Below are 25,848 nucleotides of genomic sequence, written 5' to 3'. Positions count from 1 at the left end.
GTCGGATGGTTTAGAAATACGGAAGAAGAGAAAGGCATCAAGGGCAGACGGCATGCGGGGGCTACAGCGGGGGCGGGGGAGCCGGCACGGCGGCGCGCTCGGAAGAAGGCGAAAGAGGAATCACCGTGGAACGTAACGGTCCCGGCCGGGCCTCCATGGCCGATCTCGAAGGTCATAGGAGGGGTCGCGGGGTATCTGGACGAAGTCCGATGACCGGCACAAAAACAATGCGGATCGGAGGCCCAAGCAGGGCAATCTATTAAAGCGAGTGAGTGAGGATCTGCGATAAATAGCTTGAGACCCCCTGTGGGTAAGTCCGGCGGCGGTACGCGAGTCGAGCAAGAAGCAAGGGGAAAGGATCAAGGATCCGCGGCAAAGCTGAGGCCCAGGGGTAAACGAGTCGGGTGGAGTTATTCCCGGACACAAAAGGTGTCCTGGTGTAGTAGCAACGACAGATCAGCCTGACGTACGTCTTGCCTGCTCCTGACCGTTCGATCCAGATGTGATCCTGTAACGCGAGGGATAGCTAGCTCGGGAACTCAAGCCCAACAGTAAAACCACGCAGGGACATCCCGGGAAAGTCAAGAGAATCCTGATCCAGGCGCTGGGGCGTATGCACAGCGTATCACCTGGAGTCAAAGGAGACGCGACGCCCAAACCTCTGGCCTACCATAGATCCTGCGGGGCGTAGGTACGCAGGTATTTGGAGGCGAGTGGCGAACTCGACCAGGGGCGTGTCCTGTGCGGTAGGTAGGCCCTTCGTGCCCTGATCCGGCCGCTAAGCAGCGAGGAGCATATCCTGCCAGGCGTATGCCTGGGAGGTGAGCCACTCGGCCTGTTAACACGGATTAGGTGCCGGCCACGGCGAAAGTGCAAGTGCAGCGAGCCAAAGTTTCCGAAGGTCCACGGCACATATAAAGGAGGAGCAGCAACAACAGAGGCGACGCCGAGGGAGCGACGGCGACAACGAAGAAGCAGCAGCATCGACGAGGAAGCATCAGCGTCAAAGGAGCAGCGACGACGAGGGAGCGGCGGCGACGGACGAGCAGCGGCAGCAGAAGACCAGCGCAGAAGACGGCAGCAACAACATAGGCCCCGCAACCAGAGTCCGTGAGTCCGAACGAAGGGAACCGTGAGCCGTTTCGGTGCTAGGCACCAAGACCACACGACCTGCCGGGCGCAAGCTTTGGGAGGGCGTGTGCATTGGCACCAACCCGGAGCGGGGATCGGGGATCGACGGGAGGGTGAGCGGTCGGTCGGCTGAGCCAAACAGCCGGTGAGATTCTCTTATTCTTTGTAAAGTAAAGACAATAAAGGGTATTTGATTGAAACGAAGCATTCCGTGTTATTTCTGGGCTCGGGCAATCACGTCGAATCTATAAATTCGGTGGAACGTACCCTCAACCTCTGTGAGCTAGTCGCGGCATTTGTTGCGAACAAAATATAGCAAAAGCAGCTCGTTACAGGACATATTTTTAAATTAATTAATTATCGAAATTAAAATTACAATGTATTTAATTTTATTAATTGAAAAATTTGCATCGATTTCGCTTCCTTTTAAATAATTTTTTGAAAATGCAATTTCTGAAGCCCCGACTCGAGCTCGACTTCCCAGTTTGGCATTTCCAAAAATCAGTGGAAATTATTCAAAGTTCAAAAATTTTATAAATCTTTACGAGACCTTATTACACAAAGATGTGAACATTCCTGTTATCGACAAATTTAATCAATTAATTTCTTGCCCCTCTGGTGAAGCCTTAGGAACTATCAAGGCGTTCTAGGTCCCAGAGAATAATTATGAAAAACTATCGTTAGTCTAAAAATTTTTCAGCCTTCCGAAAATTTCCCAGCAGTCTGCGTCGACGTTGAGGGTCTTATCGACACTGTGTCATCGATTAAGGATCATTATTATCCATAGGAGATGACACTAAAATTGCAAACTTAATGAATATGTCGGAGATAAAATAGATTTAATTCAAATAATATTTACTGATTAATTATAAGATAAGTGTATGGTCCAAAAGGAAATAAATGAGCATTGAAAATGAAGAGAGAGAAGCTTATAAGGATAAGAGCGCGGTAGGGAAAGAGAGTAAAGCCCTGCTGAGCGTGGCGCAATGATGGAAGGAAGGAAGTGGAAAGGGAAGGTAATTGAAAACAGCCATCGGAAGTGAACGGTCATAAGGAATAATATCATTGCGACTCGCTGCGTGTAAAAAATAGAAAATGACTGAGAAAAACGACCAACATTTTCCGACATCAGAAGTGGGATCACCGCCCCTACAAGATAACTCGGAAGATAGCTGGCGCAGACTATTAGAATCGCAAAATAGAGTGATAACCGAACTATTAAAAGCAAACTATTTTCAAAAAGTCAAAAATTATTGTAGAAAATCAGAGATTTCAACTTTGGATGAGTATTCAAAAGATATGGTAACTGCTAGATACCATTTTTTAATTTTAGTTGGTACACATACATTTCAAAAATGATATGTACTAGAAACAATAATGGTCATCGCCATTACCCGGCCTACATAATTCAATATATGGTAAAATTTGATCGATTTCTTCTCTTAGGTGTACCGCGGAAACTGTGGGTGATAGAACCTATGTTTGTTCTAGACTTTGGTTCAGTGGAGCTTAAAGGTTATGGAGCAGGTGAAATTATGCATGGAGATTTTTTGCTGTTGGCCTGTGAAATCTGATGTTAATACCAAAAAAAAAATTTTAATTATGTGGGTGAGACCTCCGAGATTGGTAAATAACTAATAATATTTCTATTCCGTCTGTTGTCTCCTTCATCTTGTTCCGCGCCCTCGAAACCATACTCCTTGGTAGAGGTGCAGAAACATCGATGTTTGGACACATCGATGTTTTTCAAAATACATCGATGTTTTTCGATGTTTTTTCATAAAACCTCTATATTTAATATAAATTATTGTTTAATATAAATTAAAACTCACAATTCAATTTTTACTAAAAATTAAAAACGAAAAATATATTTAGAATTTATCAAACAAAAAACAACTTACGATTTAAAAACTTATCCATCTTTATAAAACGCACAGCGCCTCCATCAAACCACCAAACTTTAAAAACTTTAAACTTTTCAAACTTTACTTTAAAAGTGACACTTTAAAAGTGACAAGGTACCGATACATCGATGTTCAAAAATAAACATCGATGTTTTTCATTTTTCCAAAACATCGAGGTATATGTGGGTTTTCTGCACCTCTACAATAAAGCCTCTTTTCGTGATTTTATAGTTTCCCTCCCGATGTTAAGGGTTAATGGCTCCAATTGGAGTCGCAGAGTGAAATCTATTCTTCTGGAGAATATGGTAACCTGTGGTTCAGAATCCAGGAGTGTGCGGCATAGCTGAGGGGTTGCGGCTGGTCCACGTAGTGCCACTTGGGCGGTTGGTAACAGAACTGCGGGTTTATTTGTAAGAAGGTCTGAGGCTGAACACAGCACCCGTTATGAGCTGGACTGACGTGGCGCAATAGAAGGAGCTATCCGCATTGTTACTTGAATGGTTGCCTGACGCTCAAGGTGTTCTAACATCTGCTTCAGAGATTGTCGATTGGTTGGATCGGTGATGGCTAGTTCTAGAGATGACAGCGTGTGTGTGTCCAATCTTTCCTCAATGATGTGTTATAAGATTGTCTTCCAGTTGTCTGTTGACACATTGAGTGCACTGAGAGTGGCGACCATACACGGTATCATGCAAGCTGCGCAGCTGATCCGCTGATCTATTAGTTCTAGGGTGTACGCAAATCTCTTGAATCGGGGACTTAATCAATAGCCGTTCATTATGGTATCAAGTTTTTAGCCGTGCCAGGCATCCTGATAACTGCCCTGTCCGCCAATTGATGTTAAGATTAGGTTTTTGACTTCACCTGTTACATGATTCTCCAGATGCCGGAATTTTACTCCGTCGCTATAGTCTTGATTGTGGATGAATTCCGTGAAAATTTCGTAGAATCGGAGTTTTTGGTGGTAATCTTCGTCAAATTTTGGGAAGTCGACTGGTGGTATTACAAAAGACGATGCGGTAGTGGGTTTGTGAGTTAATACTGAATTCGATTGTGGTCCTTGTTTGAGTTTCCGTTCTGCGGAATGTTGCCTTCAATTTGCTCACCAATGAGCATTTGGATTACTGGGTCTGACTTCGGTCCCATGGTTGAGGCTTAAGATTTTAAGATGATGATGATTGAGATGTTTAAGACAAACTGCCGTGTGGCTTCTGTTCAGGTTGTGATACAATAGAAAAGTATCACGTCGGTGTCACCAAATGTTCGCCCGTAGAGCGTTATCCGGCCACTACGTTGAACTTGAACTCGCGGGCGTAACGGAGTCGTAGTCAAAGAACGTATAAAAGGGCTGTATAGCTTGATTTGATTAAAAATAGATATATTGACAAGAAACACAGAAGTTTAGTATAAGTTAGCTTAGGGTGGAACGGGATAAAATAAATAAAATAAATAAAGGCTCAGTTGCGCTCTTTTGCGAATCCGCCCCGCTTCGCCGCAATAGATAAGCTAATCTTAAGTTTGTTGTGGAATACATATCGAATTATAACGTATAGCCGAGTGCACGATTTTAGAGAACAAGCAAATCAGCACTGCAGCGTCGGATGGGCCAGCGCTGTGTTTAGAAATACGGAAGAAGGGAAAGGCATCAAGGGCAGACGGCATGCGGGGGCTACAGCGGGGGCGGGGGAGCCGGCACGGCGGCGCGCTCGGAAGAAGGCGAAAGAGGAATCACCGTGGAACGTAACGGTCCCGGCCGGGCCTCCATGGCCGATCTCGAAGGTCATAGGAGGGGTCGCGGGGTATCTGGACGAAGTCCGATGACCGGCACAAAAACAATGCGGATCGGAGGCCCAAGCAGGGCAATCTATTAAAGCGAGTGAGTTAGGATCTGCGATAAATAGCTTGAGACCCCCTGTGGGTAAGTCCGGCGGCGGTACGCGAGTCGAGCAAGAAGCAAGGGGAAAGGATCAAGGATCCGCGGCAAAGCTGAGGCCCAGGGGTAAACGAGTCGGGTGGAGTTATTCCCGGACACAAAAGGTGTCCTGGTGTAGTAGCAACGACAGATCAGCCTGACGTACGTCTTGCCTGCTCCTGACCGTTCGATCCAGATGTGATCCTGTAACGCGAGGGATAGCTAGCTCGGGAACTCAAGCCCAACAGTAAAACCACGCAGGGACACCCCGGGAAAGTCAAGAGAATCCTGATCCAGGCGCTGGGGCGTATGCACAGCGTATCACCTGGAGTCAAAGGAGACGCGACGCCCAAACCTCTGGCCTACCATAGATCCTGCGGGGCGTAGGTACGCAGGTATTTGGAGGCGAGTGGCGAACTCGACCAGGGGCGTGTCCTGTGCGGTAGGTAGGCCCTTCGTGCCCTGATCCGGCCGCTAAGCAGCGAGGAGCATATCCTGCCAGGCGTATGCCTGGGAGGTGAGCCACTCGGCCTGTTAACACGGATTAGGTGCCGGCCACGGCGAAAGTGCAAGTGCAGCGAGCCAAAGTTTCCGAAGGTCCACGGCACATATAAAGGAGGAGCAGCAACAACAGAGGCGACGCCGAGGGAGCGACGGCGACAACGAAGAAGCAGCAGCATCGACGAGGAAGCATCAGCGTCAAAGGAGCAGCGACGACGAGGGAGCGGCGGCGACGGACGAGCAGCGGCAGCAGAAGACCAGCGCAGAAGACGGCAGCAACAACATAGGCCCCGCAACCAGAGTCCGTGAGTCCGAACGAAGGGAACCGTGAGCCGTTTCGGTGCTAGGCACCAAGACCACACGACCTGCCGGGCGCAAGCTTTGGGAGGGCGTGTGTATTGGCACCAACCCGGAGCGGGGATCGGGGATCGACGGGAGGGTGAGCGGTCGGTCGGCTGAGCCAAACAGCCGGTGAGATTCTCTTATTCTTTGTAAAGTAAAGACAATAAAGGGTATTTGATTGAAACGAAGCATTCCGTGTTATTTCTGGGCTCGGGCAATCACGTCGAACGTACCCTCCACCTCTGTGAGCTAGTCGCGGCATTTATTGCGAACAAAATATAGCAAAAACAGTTCGTTACACCTGGCGCCCAAACTACGTGATTGCTTTAGAGTCTAGGAGTAACACAGCTTCAAGATGGCGAAGAAAAATTGGATCTTCGCGCTTCGCAAAGAGGAGTTGTGCGAAGTGTGCAGAGAGCTCGGTCTTGCAGTGGATGGAACCGTGGAGATCATGAGGGCACTGGTGGCAAGGTGGTTCGACGAAACAAAGGACGACGAAGTGATGGTGGTCGCGCGTGGATTCGAGGAGAAGTTCGCGCAGAGGTCCATGCCGAGGCAGAGAGCAGTGAGCGAATCGGAAAAGCTCATTCAAAGTCTGGCAGTGCCAGAAATGAAGAGCATGAGGAGCATGGAGCCACAAGTGCGGAAGCCACTCCCGGTACAGGTGGACTATGCGAAAGTGGCCAAACAAGTCCGGGAATGGTCGTTCCGATTCGATGGAACAGGAGATCCTCTCGAGTTCGTGGACCGAGTAGCATTAGAAATAAACACAAGCCCGCGGGCGATGCCAGAACTACTTCAGGGAAGAGCGCAAAGATGGTTCATAATGAACGATGAGGAGTGGCCCACATGGAAGGAGTTCAGAAGGAGCTTCGAGGCCTTTTTCCTGCCAAAAGGATACTTCGAGAAACTGGCAGACCAGGTAAAGCAGCGGAAACAACAACGAGGAGAGCCGTTTAAAGAGACATGGTGGACCTTCAGACGCTAATGAAGCCTTTAGGAAAGTCCACAAAAGAGGTCATTGATGGGCTAGTGGAAAACTGCATGCTGCGCATGAAAATGTTCATGAGACCATACGCATGTGCATCACTCGAGGAGGTCATGGGTCTAGCCGAGGAATTCGAGGAGCTGGCTTTGGAAGAGGAGGTCTTCAATAGACAAACCTCAGCGGTAGACAGAAGATGGCCAAAATAGAAACCGCACCATAAACCACCGGAGCAACAGAGCCATCCAGGACAGGGGTGGGGGCAGAGATGGTTGCCTGAGGAGCATCGCCAAATGCCACAGCAACAGCAGCCGAGCCAGCAATGGACAGGCCCAAGGCAACAGCAGCCGAGTCAACGATGGGCAGCAAACCAAAGCCAAAGGCAGCCGAACATGCAGTGGGCAGCGACGCCTGGACAAGGACATGTAGAAAGCCCAGAACAGGCATGCAACAGATGCGGAGGCATGGGCCATTGGGCCAGCGGGTGCAGGAACCCCAGAATTTTGTTCTGCGGCGCAATAGGGGTGAGAAGCACAGAATTCTGCCAAAGAGAGGGAAACGTGCAGCGATCTCAGCCGTAGAGAGGAAGGCAGAGATCGCGAGGTGCTGAATCTCAAAACTAGTTGGAGGATTAACAGGAGAAGATCAGCAGTTGGCGGCAGTCATCAAGGTCGGAGGGGCAGAAGTGAAGGCCATAGTGGACACCGGGGCAACGGCTAGCTTCATCTCAGAAGAGCTAGCAAAGAACCCAGGAATCGCCGGAGAACGGAAAGCAACAAGGAAACTAGTAAAGTTGGCCAACGGGAGCCACATAGAGACTCAAATGGTACTCCTAACAACAGTAAGCTTTGGCAACAAGAAAAAGGATTTGAATATGTTTGAATATGGATGGGATTTCCTCGCAGATTTCGGCACAACAATCAACTGCGCAGGCCACCAAGTCACGATCCCGAGAAGAGAGAAATGGAGCGGATGCCTGGAGGATAGGCTGTCCATAGCCATAGCTGGACCCTCGGAGGAATATGAGCGCGAGCGGGAAAAAGTTCATCGAAGAAGAGTTGTCGGCGTTCACAAATCAGAAGGGTTGTTCAAACATAACCCAGCATAAAATCACGGGAACAAGCAAGTCAGCACTGCAGCGTCGGATGGGCCAGCGCTGCTGTGTTTAGAAAAACGGAAAGGGAGAAATGCGTCGAGCACAGACGGCATGCGGGGGCAGCAGCGGTGGCAAGAGGAGCTCGCACGGCGTCGCGCACGACAAGGAGGAGGAGGAATCACCGTGGAACGTAACGGTCCCGGCCGGGCCTCCGCGGCCGCGCTCGAAGGTCATAGGAAACAGCGGGGACGGCGGGGAACGAAGCGGCCGGCGACTGCGCAGCTGTGTTTACAAAATGCACAAAAACACAGAAATGCATTTGGAATGTCGAGGGGGGGATCGCGGGGTATCGGGACGAAGTCCGATGACCGGCACAAAAATAATGCGGATCGGAGGGCAGTCGGGGGAGGGACAATAAAGAAAGCCCGCCGATAGAAAGACGGCCGGATTGGAGAAAGCTAACGGAGAAAGTGAAGGAGCGGAGGATTAACGGCAGGAAGTAGATTCGCAAGGGTTAACGGGCGCCTCTGGCACTATATAAGGAGGGCCCCTGAAGCGAATCGGGGCCGAGTCTTCTAGGGAAGCTGGGAGAGTTGAGTGAAAGACCCCCCGTGGGTAAGTCTGCCATTCAAGTTGGAAAGTTTCCTTGGAAAAGTTAGGAGTAAAGGCTGGAGGACCCCCCGTGGGTAAGTCCGACAGTCCTAAGTGCGGGCTATTAAAGCGAGTGAGGATCTACGACAAATACCTTAAGGACCCCCTGTGGGTAAGTCCGGCGGCGGTACGCGAATCGAACAAGGAGCAAGGGGAAAAGGATCAAGGATCCGCGGCAAAGCTAAGGCCCAAGGGTAAAAGAGTCGGGTGGAGTTATTCCCGGACACGACAGGTATCCTGGTGTAGTGGCGGCAACGACGGATCAGCCTGGCGTACGCCTTGTCTGCTCCTGACCGTTCGATCCAGGTGTGATCCTGTAACGCGAGGGATAGCCAACCCGGGAACTCAAGCCCAATAGTGAAACCAGGCAGGGACACCCCGGGAAGTCAAGAGAATCCTGATCCAGGCGCTGGAGCGTATGCACAGCGTATCACCTGGAGTCAAAGGAGACGCGACGCCCAAACCTCTGGCCTACCATAGATCCTGCGGGGCGTAGGCACGCAGGTGTTTGGAGGCGAGTGGCGAACGCGACCGGGGGCGTGTCCTGTACGGTAGGAAGGCCCTTCGTGCCCTGATCCGGCCGCTAAGCAGCGAGGAGCATATCCTGCCCGGCGTATGCCTGGGAGGTGAGCCACTCGGTCTGTTAATACGGATTAGGTGCCGGCCATGGCGAAAGGGCAAATTCAGGGGAGCCAAAGATTCCGAGTCCACGGCACCCCAAACGGAGAAACTGCGACGGCAGCAGCGACGACGAGGGAGCAGCGGCAGCAGTATAGCAGCGACGACGAGGGAGCAGCGGCAGCAGTATAGCAGCGACGACGAGGGAGCAGCGGCAACGGTAGAGCAGCGACGAGGAGGGAGCAGCAGCGACGGACAGGCAGCGGCAGCAGAAGACAACAAGCAGCAACACAGGCCCCGCAACCAGAGTCCGTGAGTCCGAACGAAGGGAACCGAGAGCCGTTTCGGCGCCAGGCACCAAGACCGCACGACCTGCCGGGCGCAAGCTTTGGGAGGGCGTGCGTATTGGCACCAACCCGGAGCGGGGATCGGGGATCGACGGGAGGGCGAGCGGTCGGTCGGCTGAGCCAGACAGCCGGTGAGATTCTCTTTATTTCTTTGTAAATTAATTACAATAAAGGGGATTTATTTGAAAAGAAGCAATACCGTGTTATTTCTGGGCTCGGGCAATCACGTCGAATCTAAAAATTCGGTGGAACGTACCCGCAACCTCTGTGAGCTAGCCGCGGCATTTGTTGCGAGCAAAACATAGCAAAACAGTTCGTTACAGGGTCAATGGAGAATGTGCGTGGATTTCCGACAAATAAACGCAAAGTCAGTGAAAGATGCGTACCCTATGCCAAGAATAAATTTCATTTTGGAACAATTGAGGGAGGCAAAATTTTTCAGCAGCCTGGACCTTAAGGATGGCTATTGGCAAATCCCACTTGAGGAAGAGAGCAGGAAATACACGGCCTTCACTGTACCATGGAAGGGTCTGTACCAGTGGAAGGTGATGCCGTTCGGACTTAACTCGGCCTCGGCAACATTTCAAAGGGCCTTAGACCAGGTCATAGGCCCGGTCATGGCTCCCCACGCATTCGCGTACCAGGATGACATCATAGTGATCGGACGCACGAGGGAGGAGCACATGGCAAATTTGAAGGAAGTGTTCCGAAGACTGAAGGCGGCAAACTTAAGGATAAACTCAGATAAGTGCCACTTCTTCAGGGAAGAGCTGTTGTACCTGGGCCACCGGATAACAAGTCAGGGAATTGGTATGGATTCGGGAAAAGTCGCCGCGATTACGGAATTGGAACTCCCGACAAACGTGAAAGGGGTACGGCAATTCATCGGGATGGCGTCGTGGTATCGGCGATTCGTTCCTGATTTCGCTGGGATCGCAAGGCCGTTAATCGATCTCCTACTTAAGGGAACAAAGTGGCAGTGGACGGCAAGACACCAAGAGGCGTTTGAGACGTTAAAGTCACGTTTAGCAGAGGATCCAGTGCTAGCATGCCCAGATTTCACGAAGAAGTTTGTGCTGCAAACAGAGGCCAGCGAATACGGCGTGGGTGCAGTACTGACGCAGGACACGGATGAGGGCGAGCGAGTGGTCGCCTATGCCAGCCGAACGCTAATAGGCGCAGAGAAGAATTACTCGGTGACGGAGAAGGAGTGCCTGGCAACAATATGGGCCATTCGGCAGATGAGACCATACCTGGAGGGGTACCAGTTCGACGTGATCACGGATCACATGGCGCTGAAGTGGTTGAACAACATAGAGAGCCCACTCGGAAGGATCGCGAGATGGGTCTTCGAAATGCAACAGTACGATTACGTTATTAGCTACAGGAAAGGCAAGCTGAACGTAGTCGCGTATGCACTTTCCCGCCAGCCGATTGTGGAGAAGCTGAGGAGTGTCACAGCAACCGAAGACGCGGAATGCATTTGGATAGGCTCACTGAAGAAGAAAATAAAGGAAAACCCACAGAAGTATCCGGAATACGTCGAGGAGGCAGGCCTGATTTACCGACATGTTCCACAGAGAGCCGGGAGCGAGGAAGTGGCATCGTGGAAATTATGTGTGCCGATGGACATGAGGCAACAGGTGCTGAAGGAGAACCACGACGCACCAACAGCGGGACATCTAGGCGGAAGGAAAACGATTGCGAAAGTAGCAGCAAGGTACTTCTGGCCAGGGATGCAGAGGGACGTGAGGAAATATGTCAGGAAATGCGAGACATGCATGCGGTATAAACCGAACAAGATGCAGGCCGATGGGAAAATGTTAACACAGGTCGCAGAGGAGCCGTGGGCGACGGCATGTGCGGACTTCGTGGGACCGTTGCCGAGGTCCAAGCATGGGAACACCATGCTTCTTGTGATGATCGATCTGTTCTCAAAATGGACAGAAATGGTCCCAATGCGGAAAGCCACAACAGATACGCTGCAGAAGGCAATCCGCGAAAGGATCATCGCTAGATACGTGGTGCCAAAGGTGATGGTGACGGACACTGGTGTCCAGTTCACCAGTAGGAGCTTCAAGAAATTCCTCGAGGAGCTCGGAGTTTGTCATCAGTTCACCGCACCATGCACGCCGCAGGAAAACTCGACGGAAAGGGCAAACAGGACGGTGAAGACGATGATCGCCCAGTTTGCAGGAAAGGACCAAAGGGCGTGGGAAGAGCACTGGCCAGAATTTATGCTGGCGGTGAACTCGAGCATGTCGGACTCCACGGGGTACTCTCCATGCTTCATCACCCAAGGCAGAGAGCCAAGAATGCCGAAAGCAATTTTCGACCAGGGGGTATTGGGGACAGGAGAAGCCCAAGCCACTCCCTCAGAAAATGCGGAAAAATTAAAAGAAGTGTTCGAGCTGGTGCGGAAAAACATGGAGCGCGCGGCGCAGGAGCAAGCTCGGCACTACAATCTGAGGAGGCGGGAGTGGAGCCCGAAGATCGGCGACATAGTGTGGGCAAAAGAGCACCATTTGTCCAAAGCGGCCGAAAGTTTCGAGGCAAAGTTAGCGCCAAAGTACGACGGGCCGTACACGGTGGTGAACTTTGTGTCGCCAGTGATTGCTGTGCTACGGCACGCTGGCACACGGAAGGAAAAGAGGGCCCATCTGAGTGAGCTAAAAGCCCAGGCGCAGGAGTCGGCGCAGGCATAAACCACAGATACACGAGAAAGAAAAAAAAAAAACAAAAAAAATATATATCAAAAATATATATATCAAAAAAATCAAAAAAATTTATCAAAAAAAAAATAAAAAAAAAATACAAGAAAAGAAAACAAAAAAAATATATATATATTAAAAATATATAACATAAGGAAAAAAATTATAAAAAAAAAGAAAATAATGAAAAGAAAAAATACAAGGTAAAAAAAAGAAATAATAAAAAATAATATAATAGAAAGGAAATTTGAAAAAAAGAGGTAAACAAACAAAAAAAAAATTATTATTATGGAAAAAATATACAAAAAAAAAATATATATACACAAGAGCATAGAGAAATAGAATGACTCTGACGTCATCCGAAGAAGGGGGGAAGTGGATAAGGGTATCCACACACAAATTTTGCACACACAGGAAAAAAAAAAACACACGAACAAAACAGAAAGAAACATGAAGCTGGAGCCACGAAGCTTCTGTCGTTCCCGAAGAAGGGGGGAAGTGTGAGGAGATTAGATTTCCCACACGCCAAGACAGGCGATAAGAGGGGCAGCAGCGGGGGGGGAGAGAACAAGCAAATCAACACTGCAGCGTCGGATGGTTTAGAAATACGGAAGAAGAGAAAGGCATCAAGGGCAGACGGCATGCGGGGGCTACAGCGGGGGCGGGGGAGCCGGCACGGCGGCGCGCTCGGAAGAAGGCGAAAGAGGAATCACCGTGGAACGTAACGGTCCCGGCCGGGCCTCCATGGCCGATCTCGAAGGTCATAGGAGGGGTCGCGGGGTATCTGGACGAAGTCCGATGACCGGCACAAAAACAATGCGGATCGGAGGCCCAAGCAGGGCAATCTATTAAAGCGAGTGAGTGAGGATCTGCGATAAATAGCTTGAGACCCCCTGTGGGTAAGTCCGGCGGCGGTACGCGAGTCGAGCAAGAAGTAAGGGGAAAGGATCAAGGATCCGCGGCAAAGCTGAGGCCCAGGGGTAAACGAGTCGGGTGGAGTTATTCCCGGACACAAAAGGTGTCCTGGTGTAGTAGCAACGACAGATCAGCCTGACGTACGTCTTGCCTGCTCCTGACCGTTCGATCCAGATGTGATCCTGTAACGCGAGGGATAGCTAGCTCGGGAACTCAAGCCCAACAGTAAAACCACGCAGGGACACCCCGGGAAAGTCAAGAGAATCCTGATCCAGGCGCTGGGGCGTATGCACAGCGTATCACCTGGAGTCAAAGGAGACGCGACGCCCAAACCTCTGGCCTACCATAGATCCTGCGGGGCGTAGGTACGCAGGTATTTGGAGGCGAGTGGCGAACTCGACCAGGGGCGTGTCCTGTGCGGTAGGTAGGCCCTTCGTGCCCTGATCCGGCCGCTAAGCAGCGAGGAGCATATCCTGCCAGGCGTATGCCTGGGAGGTGAGCCACTCGGCCTGTTAACACGGATTAGGTGCCGGCCACGGCGAAAGTGCAAGTGCAGCGAGCCAAAGTTTCCGAAGGTCCACGGCACATATAAAGGAGGAGCAGCAACAACAGAGGCGACGCCGAGGGAGCGACGGCGACAACGAAGAAGCAGCAGCATCGACGAGGAAGCATCAGCGTCAAAGGAGCAGCGACGACGAGGGAGCGGCGGCGACGGACGAGCAGCGGCAGCAGAAGACCAGCGCAGAAGACGGCAGCAACAACATAGGCCCCGCAACCAGAGTCCGTGAGTCCGAACGAAGGGAACCGTGAGCCGTTTCGGTGCTAGGCACCAAGACCACACGACCTGCCGGGCGCAAGCTTTGGGAGGGCGTGTGTATTGGCACCAACCCGGAGCGGGGATCGGGGATCGACGGGAGGGTGAGCGGTCGGTCGGCTGAGCCAAACAGCCGGTGAGATTCTCTTATTCTTTGTAAAGTAAAGACAATAAAGGGTATTTGATTGAAACGAAGCATTCCGTGTTATTTCTGGGCTCGGGCAATCACGTCGAATCTATAAATTCGGTGGAACGTACCCTCAACCTCTGTGAGCTAGTCGCGGCATTTGTTGCGAACAAAATATAGCAAAAGCAGCTCGTTACAGGACATATTTTTAAATTAATTAATTATCGAAATTAAAATTACAATGTATTTAATTTTATTAATTGAAAAATTTGCATCGATTTCGCTTCCTTTTAAATAATTTTTTGAAAATGCAATTTCTGAAGCCCCGACTCGAGCTCGACTTCCCAGTTTGGCATTTCCAAAAATCAGTGGAAATTATTCAAAGTTCAAAAATTTTATAAATCTTTACGAGACCTTATTACACAAAGATGTGAACATTCCTGTTATCGACAAATTTAATCAATTAATTTCTTGCCCCTCTGGTGAAGCCTTAGGAACTATCAAGGCGTTCTAGGTCCCAGAGAATAATTATGAAAAACTATCGTTAGTCTAAAAATTTTTCAGCCTTCCGAAAATTTCCCAGCAGTCTGCGTCGACGTTGAGGGTCTTATCGACACTGTGTCATCGATTAAGGATCATTATTATCCATAGGAGATGACACTAAAATTGCAAACTTAATGAATATGTCGGAGATAAAATAGATTTAATTCAAATAATATTTACTGATTAATTATAAGATAAGTGTATGGTCCAAAAGGAAATAAATGAGCATTGAAAATGAAGAGAGAGAAGCTTATAAGGATAAGAGCGCGGTAGGGAAAGAGAGTAAAGCCCTGCTGAGCGTGGCGCAATGATGGAAGGAAGGAAGTGGAAAGGGAAGGTAATTGAAAACAGCCATCGGAAGTGAACGGTCATAAGGAATAATATCATTGCGACTCGCTGCGTGTAAAAAATAGAAAATGACTGAGAAAAACGACCAACATTTTCCGACATCAGAAGTGGGATCACCGCCCCTACAAGATAACTCGGAAGATAGCTGGCGCAGACTATTAGAATCGCAAAATAGAGTGATAACCGAACTATTAAAAGCAACGCCGCAACCTGACACGCGCGCCGCATCCGCGATGTTACCGATATTCAACCCCGAAGCTGCAGAAGCCGTCGCGGCAGCATGGTGCAAAACGGCGGATATGATTTTAAGTGAACATCCACAAGAAGGTGCATCCTTGGTGATGACGCTCAGCAAATCGCTACTCGGTAGTGCATCGCAGTGGCTTTCGCAAATTTGTTTTCCCGGAATGAGCTGGTCGCACCGGCAGCAGTGTTGCTCAACATGCTCAAGGGACGTCCTAATGCAAATGAATGCCTTTCGGTGTATTCAAGCCGACTAATTACATCGTTATTGACCAAGTGGAAATCAATGACCCATGAGGAGATCGCTATATCCCTAGTCTTGGCCCATGCTTCCCAAATTGTCCCCAGAATGCAGCGTGTAGCGTTCACCACAAACATAAAAACACGTGCTGAACTGCAACAACAACTCAAGGCGCACACGTTCAGCAGGAATTTAGAATTTTCTGCATCAGAGGGACCCGAGAGGAAGAGATTCAAAATGCAGACGCCGATTAGATGCCATAATTGCGGAAAACTTGGACATAAGGCAATGGAGTGTCGCAAGAGGAGAACAGAAGAACGAAACGAGACTAGACACGGCGAAAGCAACAACAGAACAACGATAGTACGAGAGAGATCAACAATTACTTGCTTCAAGTGCGGCGGCGTTGGACATATCGCTTCAGTGTGTACGAGAGGAACAGCAACAGCGAGCCGAAGCAGCAACGAAAGGAGAGTAGACATGTGCGCATTACATCAGCCAAATGGGACTGCAATTCAATTTGGTGAGAAGTTTCCATTTTTCTTTGATTCTGGATCAGAATGCTCTTTGGTTAAAGAAACAGTTGGCGCCAAGCTGGCTGGAAAGAGAATCCATAACATGGTTGTTTTGAGAGGCATAGGCGACAATGTTGTCAAGAGCAATATGCAGATTCTGTCCACCATACAAATTTCTGAATTTAATTTTGAATTGTCATTTCATGTAGTAGATAATAATATGATAATTGGACAAGACATTTTTGAGCTTGGTTTTGGAGTAACTTTAGAAAGAGATAGATTCGATATCTACAAAACTCAAACCGTATTGTCTTTAAATAATGATAAAAATGTAAACGAGATAGATCATAAAAGTAATGTTAATTTGGAGCTAAGTAATAGTGATAAGTTAAAATTAAACGACATACTGGCCAAATATTCCAAATTTCTCATTGATGGCATTCCAAATAGACGCGTTACGACAGGTTCTTTAGAAATCCGTTTAGTGGACGTAAACAAAACAGTACAGAGACGACCATATCGTCTTAGCGAGAGTGAGAAAGAAATAGTAAGAGAAAAGATTCAGCAAATGCTAGAATCCAATGTAATTAGACCAAGTAGCTCCCCTTTCGCTAGTCCAATGTTACTTGTAAAAAAGAAGGACGGCAGTGACAGACTGTGCATAGATTATCGAGAACTCAACGCAAATACTGTGTCAGATAGATACCCCTTGCCATTAATATCAGACCAAATAGATCGCCTGCAAGGCGGTAAATATTTCTCTAGCCTAGACATGGCCAGTGACTTCTATCAGGTGCCAATTCACGCCGATTCGGTTGAGCGAACTGCATTCGTGACACCAGAGGGTCAATATGAATTTTTAGCTATGCCCTTTGGCCTCAAAAACGCTTCGTCAGTCTTTCAACGTGCCATAGTTCGAGCTTTAGGGGATTTGGTTAATAAATATGCAGTAGTCTATATCGATGACGTATTAATTGTTTCTAGTACTATAGAGGAAGCATTTGACAGATTGGAAACAGTTCTAAGCGTATTATCAAAGTCAGGCTTTTCCTTTAACATTAAAAAATGCAAATTTCTGCAAACGGAGATAGAGTACTTAGGTTTTCTTATAAGAGATGGCGAGCTAAAACCCAATCCTCGAAAAATACAAGCACTAACCCAACTTCCCAAACCAGAATCAGTCACACAAACTAGACAGTTCATAGGTTTAGCATCTTACTTTAGGAAATTTGTCCCACATTTCTCAGAAGTAATGAAGCCTCTTTATCTGCTAACATCAAAAATAAACGAATTTGAGTGGAGCGAAAAGCATGAGGAAATTCGAAAAAAAATTATTAAGGTGCTAACCAGTGATCCCGTTTTGATCATATTCGATCCAAATTTACCAATAGAGCTGCATACGGATGCTAGCGCCAATGGGTATGGCGCTATGCTATTGCACATGGTAGATGGTCAGCGCCGTGTAGTTGAGTATTACAGTAAATGCACCACAATATCCGAGTCAAAATATCATTCGTATGAACTCGAGACATTGGCGGTGTACAATGCGATTAGAAATTTCCGACATTATTTAAGCGGCAGAAAGTTCACAGTATATACGGACTGTAATTCTGTTAGTGCAAGTCAAAAGAAAGCGGCATTGACGCCGCGAGTTCATCGTTGGTGGTCATTTCTGCAGTCATACGAATTCCAGGTGGAATATAAAAAAGGGAGCCAAATGGCTCACGTTGACTGCTTGTCTAGGAATCCCGTCACCATAGTAGAGCAGGAAAGTTTGAGTAAGGTAGTGGAGGTACGAGTTGACTTGGCAACTATAACCCACAACTGGCTTATATCCGAACAGAAGCGTGATCAAGACATATCGCAAATCATGACCGAGCTAAATAGTGATGAAATGCAGAAAGAAACAGCTAACTCTTATGAAATCAGGAATAGCTTGCTGCATCGTAAAATTCAAAGAAATGGGAAGACACGATGCTTGCCAGTCGTACCCAGGGCATTCAGGTGGTCGGTGGTTAATCATGTTCACGAAGCTGTAATGCACTTGGGGTGGCAAAAAACCCTAGATAAGATTTACGAGCAATATTGGTTTGACGGAATGTCAAAATACGTGCGAAGATTTGTAGAAAATTGTGTGACATGTAAATTGTCAAAATCGGTGTCAGGTAAAATACAATCAGAGTTACATCCCATTCCCAAAGTAGAGATACCATGGCATACAGTGCATATTGATATTAGTGGGAAATTAAGCGGAAAAAAGGACGAGAAGGAATACGTAATAGTTCAAATTGATGCCTTCACCAAATTTGTTTACCTGTACCACACGTGGAACTTGGACACGGTGAACTGCATACAGTCAGTAAAGTCTGCGATATCAGTATTTGGTGTTCCTAACAGAATTATAGCGGACCAAGGTAGATGCTTCACGAGTAGCGAATTTCGAAAATTCTGTTCCAATAACAAAATTGACCTTCATGTAGTAGCAACGGGTGCCAGTAGGGCAAATGGCCAGGTGGAGCGCGTTATGAGTGTGCTAAAGGGCATGCTAACGGCTGTAGAGACAAGTGAGCGAACATGGCAAGAAGCATTGGGCGAAGTACAATTGGCAATAAACTGTACCATGAACCGGGTAACTAACCATAGTCCATTAGAGCTGATGATTGGCAAAGAAGCGAGACCCTTGGGAATGCTCACTGTAAATGAGGAAGAGCGTGTAGATCTGAATAAGGCTAGGAAGCTAAGGAAGGCATAAGTAAGAATGCTCAGTATGATAAGGCAAGAGTAAATAAAAAGCATGCTCAGGTAGTAAGGCATAAAATTGGCGATCATGTATTGCTGAAAAGCGAAGAGCGGCACCAAACGAAGTTGGATCCAAAGTTTATGGGACCATTCGAAATTGTACAATTGCTAGATGGTGACCGATATTTGTTAAAATCATTGACAACTAGAAGGGTGTATAAATACCCGCATGATAGTGTGCGTAGTGTGCCTAAAGATCGAGAGACCTTGGAATTTGAAGAAGAGCTTGACGACGGCAAAAAGTAGTGCGTGCAAGCAAGAGATCTGTGACCCAAGAGGGGTGCGAGGGAGAAATTTTATGCAGAAGAGAGCGTAGTACTCTGATTTGTATGAGAGAAGCCTGCTAAAATTATGATTTGATGATAAGTGAATTGGTAACCAGATGATTGAGCTTGAGCGGAAGAGAGCGTGTACTCTAAGATATGTGAAAGAAAAGAAAGTTATCCTGCTAAGCTAATCTCTGATGGATATCCAAGTGGTTGGGTTTGTACGGAAGAAAGCTTGTACTCTAGAGAATTTGAGAAGTGTTATCCCGTCAAACTAACGCTTGAAGGCACAAGAAGTGCAATTGATTTTGTTTTGAAGTATAAGTAAGCTTTGTAATCATAGGGATAAGCTAAGTAATATAAAATATTGACAGTGATGTGTTCTGATAAATCTTGTACTATGCAAAGCAACACGAGGACGTGTTATAGTCAGGAAGGCCGTGTCGGAGATAAGATAGATTTAATTCAAATAATATTTACTGATTAATTATAAGATAAGTGTATGGTCCAAAAGGAAATAAATGAGCATTGAAAATGAAGAGAGAGAAGCTTATTAGGATAAGAGCGCGGTAGGGAAAGAGAGTAAAGCCCTGCTGAGCGTGGCGCAATGATGGAAGGAAGGAAGTGGAAAGGGAAGGTAATTGAAAACAGCCATCGGAAGTGAACGGTCATAAGGAAGAATATCATTGCGACTCGCTGCGTGTAAAAAATAGAAAATGACTGAGAAAAACGACCAACATTTCCCGACAAATATATATTTTTAGCTTTGAGTAGAGTAGATCCAGTGACCAGGCAAAAATGGGAAGAGTCACTGGATTATGAGGAATTGCCACTGTGGTCCGATTTTGAAAAAATATTAAATTGTAGGTACCAGCACCTGACCGCTGAAGAGACTGCCAAACAAAAACAGGAGAAACTGGGTTTAGCAACCAACTTAATAGAAGTTCGTTGGCTTGCTTCTCTGCCAACACCAAACCAGCTTGCAGTTATTGCAACGCTCAAGACAATTTTTTGGCCCGGAGCAGTCCGTTCGATCTCCTTGCAGTAATACAAAGGTTTGAGTTCATGGTCACATAATTTTATTACTGAAGATCTATTTGAAATTGGAGTCATTTTTCGAAATTTTGTCCGTTGGTCACTTAAAGCAAGGTCCGAACCTTGGATGGATAAAATCCTTAAAATATAAGAAAACTTCTTCAACTAGTAACTAACTGTTTTTTTTGTTTACTCTCGCAACAAATGCCGCGGCTTACTCAGAGAATTTGTGGGTCATTCCACCTAATGTATATATCCGACGTGATTGCTCGAGCCCAGAAATACCACCGAGAGTTTCTTATAAATAATATCCTTTATTACTCTAATGTGTTTACAATGTTATTGTAATAGAGAATCTTACCGTAGGTGGCTTCTCCGCCGGATCTTCGCTGCTTCTTCGGTCGTTGCCGCTCCGCTCCGGTGGTCTTGGTGCCCGGCGCCGCTTCGGCGCCGACCATACTAGCGGTTCCCTCAGTTTAGACTAACAGCTTTAACTGCGGGGTCTATGCTGCTCCTCGCCTGTTTCAGTCGCTGCTCCTGTCTTTGTCCCTGCTCCCGTTGTTGGTGTCGCCATCGATCCTCTACCACGGCGTCTCCGCTCCTCGTTGTCGGTGCTTCTATTGCTTTCGCCGTGGGTGGCACCTAATCCGTGTTGGTTCACCAATCGTTCATACGCTCCGCCCTTCAACACTGCGTTCATACGCTCCGCAGGATCAAGGGCGTCGCGCCTCTTTCACTGCAGGTGATCGCTGTTTGAACGTCCCTTCTGACTTGACCGGAGTGTCCCTGGTTGGTTTTATATGTGGGCTTGAGTTCCCGAGCTAGTCACCATTCGCTTTACAAAATTACACCTAGTCGTCGCGGTCAGGAATCGATAAGGCGAACGCCAAAACGATCTAGTGCTATTGCTCCGACATCAGGATACCTATCGTGTCCGGAAAATTAACCACCCCGACTCGCTTTACCCTTGGCTTCAGATTGCCGAGGATCCCTGAACCTTTCACTCTTTCTCCTTGTTCTATCCTCGCGTAATCACTCGCTTACTGCCGCCGGACTTACCCGCAGAGAGTTCTTGATCCACGGATCACAGATCCTTGCGCACTTTCCCTAAATCCCGCACTTACCCACGGGGGGTCATTTAGCCTATACTCCTAATTCCTCCCAGGAAACTTTCCTATTTGAATATCGGACTCTACAAAGGCGGGCCTCTACTCAACACTTCCAGCTTCCCTAGAAGTCTCAGCCCTGATTCGCTCTAGTGACCCTCCTCATATAGCGCCAGAGGCTCCCGTTAATCCATGTTAATCTCGCTTCCTGCTGTTAGTCCTTTTCGCTTCTGTTTTCGCCGATAATCCTTATTTCCAGAACTCGCGTCGCATATTCATTGGCCGGTTCCCTTTTTTACCCCCCTTGGGCAAAGACCCCCTTTGGCCTTTCCAAACGGGTTTCTTCCCTTCCGCATTTTCTAAACACTGCCCCCTCTGTGGGCCGTAAGTTGCCCGCTGTCTATCCACCTATCCACATCCCCCCTTTTTGGGTGATACAAGCTCCGTTCCTCTTTCTGTTTTCTTTCCCACTACTGGTTTTAGCAAAAACTTTGACTCCTTTGTGTTTTTTTTCTAACCTTCTGCCTCATATATACCCATATATATTTCCCCCCTTTTTATACCCTCGAAGAGGGTATTATAATTTTGGTATAATTAACTTTTTTGTGCAACGCAGTGAAGGAGACATCTCCGACCCTATAAAGTATATATATTCTTGATCAGGATCACTCCCTGAGTCGATATAAGCATGTCCGTCTGTCCGTCTGACCGTCTGTCTGTCTGTCTGTCTGTTTCTACGCAAACTAGTCTCTCAGTTTTAAAGCGATGAGTTGAAACTTTTCACACATCCTTCTTTTGTTTACAGGCAGTATATAAGTCGGAACTGCCGGAATCGGCTGCCATATAACTGATTGATCGGAAATGCAATAACTTTAGTGTTTTTTAAGTTGGTTTTTAAGTTAGAAAGATGGGACTTGGTACAGATTCTATTTTGAACAAAATAATCTGTTCTGCCGATATTCATAAGGATCGGCCGACTATATTATATAGCTGCCATATAACTGAACGATAAGAATTGGCATAGCTTTGGTGTTTTTTAAGCTAGAATGATTGGACTTTCTACGGATTCCATTTTGGACAATCGAATCAGATCTGCCAAATTTCATAAGGATCGGCCCTATAGCCGCCATATAAATGAAAGATCAGAAATGGAACTACCTTAACTCCAAGGGTATAACAATTTCGGCTTGGTGTTCGGGCAGGTTCGGGTTCGGGTTCGGGCAGGTGTCTAATAAGTGGGTGGTGGACAGAATTTGTCCACAAAGTTGGCAGGTAGGCCGGTCTTCACCTTTAATTTGGAGTTAAACTGAATATGTTAAAACTAATTGAAACGAACAAATATAAATAAAAGATTATGTTTAATTACATATTCACACATGGGGGCTCGTCCTGGCCTTAGTGAAAAGCCGATAAATAGTGGATTATATCAGCAAACAGCTCTGAACAATCAATATAAATTTTAAACGGGTTGTAGTGAACAGTAAAAAGTTGATAAAGTAGACGCCGATGATAAAAGAACAAAACGCAGAGCGAGAAATAGCAAATACCTCAAACGCAGTTGAGCAGAATATCACCATGGCAACGTCAGAACCTGTAACCAGCATAAGTGCGCTTGAGACAAAGATAGAACAAATTATGCATTTACTCACGTTGAAAATGGAAATAGAAAAGAAACCAAAGTTAAAATAAATTCCAATACTTTTGGAAAAGTTGTGAGTGAATGCGATGGAAAACCAATACCGATTAAAAAGTAGTTTAATATTTTCGAAGGAAATGCAGATGCATATGAGCTAACAGATAAACAAAACAAGAAAGGAAAGCTAACTTCGGGAGGAGCCGAAGTTTATATACCCTTGCAGTTGAGTCGCAGTCCGCCAGGTGGCGACACGCATCTTATATTATTAGATATATAGTCCGTTTTAGATAGTCGGCCGATCCTTAAGAAATTTGGCATATCGAATTATTTTGCCCAAAAAGGAATCCGTTGAAACTCCCATTCTTCTAACTTGAAAAACAACGAAGTTACGGCATTTCCGAAAAATCTGTTATATGGCAGCTATAGGATATAGGCGTCCGATCCTTATGAAATTTTGTACATAAGATATTTTGTCCAAATTTAACATGCGTGGAAAGTCTCAACACTCTAACTTAAAAAACACCAAAGTTATGGCATTTCCGATCAATCAGTTATATGGCAGCTATAGGATATAGTCGATCGATCCCGGCCGTTCCGACTTAAATACTACCTGCAAGGAAAAGAAGGATGTGGGCAAAGTTTAATATCGATAGCTCCAAAACTGAGAGACTAGTTTGCGTAGAAACCGACAGACAGACTGACAGACAGACAGACGGACATGCTCATATCGACTCAGGAGGTGATCCTGACCATGAATATATATACTTTATAGGGTCGGAGATGTCTCCTTTACTGTGTTGCAAATTATAATACCCTCTGCAAGGGTATAAATATGTAGAAGCTCGTAAGAAAATGATCTGTCCAGCTGATGATTGACGCTGAAAATGTATATGAGAACGAATAAATGAAAAACTTGTTGATAGACGAATTTTAATGTACGGTAAATAGCAGAGATATACATAAGCAGCTACAAGGAAGAAGGAAAAAGAAGGAAGAGACATCACACGAGTATATGCTATATATGAAAAGAATAGCTGCTGTAGGTGAAATAACAGAAATATCAGTTGTCACTCATATTTTAGAAGGACTTGACATACAAAAAGCTTACAAACATGCCATGTACCGTTGCACATTATTTAAGCAGTCGAAAGTTGAATTTGATGCGTATGAAAAACTAAATATATAGCCGAAAAGGAAAAGTAGAAGCCAAATGCTGGTGGCAAACAACTGATTCAAGGTTACAAAAAAGCATATTGTTATAATAGCGGATCCGACGAACATAAAAGGAAGGATTGCACGGAACAAACAAAATTTTTTGCTGGCAATCAAAGCGGTCACATGTCAAACAATTACCCTACTAAAGCTGGAAGCACTCAAATTCGAGTAATTACAGATCGAAGCCTTATAAAGGATATTGAAATAAATGGGGTTGTAATCAACTGCCTGGTAGACACTTAATCTGACGTTACCCTAATCAAGGAGAATGTTCACTTATCGAGAGTTTTCGGGTGCTTTATTTAATGTTCCAAATCTAGGCTTTAATAAAATGAAGCACTGTTCGATTTCTACGCATAAATACAATTGGTTTATATATATACAAATGACTTATATATGTGACCTGCGTGGGGTTGAAGATCGATTTAGAATAAAAACAGCGGGAGCGCGGCCTAACGCTTGATGCTGCGGAGCGACCGAAAGATACCGCGAGAGAGCGAGGTAACGCTAGCAATCGAATGCAGAACGAGAGCGGGCGACGCGAATAGAACTCTACGCGAATTGATACTCTTCTTTTCATCTGGACCAGAAACACCAGTGTCTGCAAATCGTCGGCTTTTAGTACAGCCGAGCCCTCGACCCTGTAAAAACAATACTTGGCGGTCTTAACAGCAGCTTCCCATTAGCCGCCAAATTAGGGAGAAGGGATGAACTTCCATTCAATGGACTCTGGCGAACATCCAAGACTGCTCTCTGGTATTCGTCGCTAAGAAATAGTCTCATTAATTCTCAACTGATTTTTGGCGCCAACGAAATTGGTGGCGTCGTCGGACCAGATCTGTCGAGGCTTCTTCCTGAGAGAAATATACCTCCCCAGTGCATGCAGAAAGGCGGTGGTGAACAGATCCCTCACCAGCTCTAAATGGACGGCCTTTCTCGTAGGCCTTTATGGTAGCCTTGTTGCGAACCTCGGACTTATAGAAGAAAGGACCACAAAAATCGATGCCGGTTACATCGAAGACTTGATAACCAGCGAACTAGAGGCGGCAACCGTTACCTTTATCTGCAACGTCTTTATTTCATCACCCAAATGAGCGCGCTGAACTGCCCACAAAAGCATGCGAGTCCCCGCCTTGAGATCATGAACGGTAATTCCTTTATGACGAACCCTTCTGCCAAACTTATAGACGTACGCAAACACTCATTGAATTGGTGAAAAGGAGTTAGCGTATTTGCTAGTCGCCACGAGGTCTGTATATGGCGACTTCGCCAATAAAATTGAAGGGCGAAGCTCTAAAGCGGGCTTCTCGATTAGTATCGTCGCAGGCCAGTCCCTCTGTATCTTTAAAAGAAAGGGCGGCCCCTGACACCATAAACTGCATCCGATCAACTCAATAGGAAGGGCTCCACGAGATAAGATGTCAGATTGAGCTGAACATAATGCTACTCCATGGAATTCATCAGGTTTTGGATGGTTGACCCACGCTTGGATACGAAAACGTTAAACCTGGCTGGCTCATCTCGAATCCAGGATAACACAACTAAATAGTCGCACCAACAAAAATACTTCCCTTTGTCTAGACTGTGCCTAGACTGTGAACCTGTCATCATTTTCGCCAACAACTCAGCTTCAGCCAGCTCCAACTTCGGCACAGTTAACGTCTTAAAAGGCGATACACGAGACTTCGGACATATAAGACTCTCAGCCCCTCAGCCCCTGGCAACCTGAAAACCGTGTAGACACATGCTCTGTAGGCTTCAATGCTGGCGCCACAGAATCCATGAATCTCCACTAGTGCTCCACACGTAAGCGCCAGCCGAGGAAATTCTGCACGTTGAATGTGACA

The 25,848-nt window shown here is 46.8% G+C and overlaps 1 protein-coding gene across 7 annotated transcripts in view; it reads left to right on the top strand.

The window, feature by feature from the left end:
• The window catches only part of LOC26514435 (Down syndrome cell adhesion molecule-like protein Dscam2), a 1,172,063-nt gene that overhangs the window by 437,380 nt on the left and 708,835 nt on the right, over positions 1 to 25,848 (top strand). The window lies entirely within an intron of this gene.

This window comes from Drosophila ananassae, chromosome 3L, assembly GCF_017639315.1.
Source record: "Drosophila ananassae strain 14024-0371.13 chromosome 3L, ASM1763931v2, whole genome shotgun sequence".
Lineage (NCBI taxonomy): Eukaryota > Metazoa > Arthropoda > Insecta > Diptera > Drosophilidae > Drosophila > Drosophila ananassae.
This window is presented reverse-complemented; position numbering and strand designations above follow the sequence as displayed.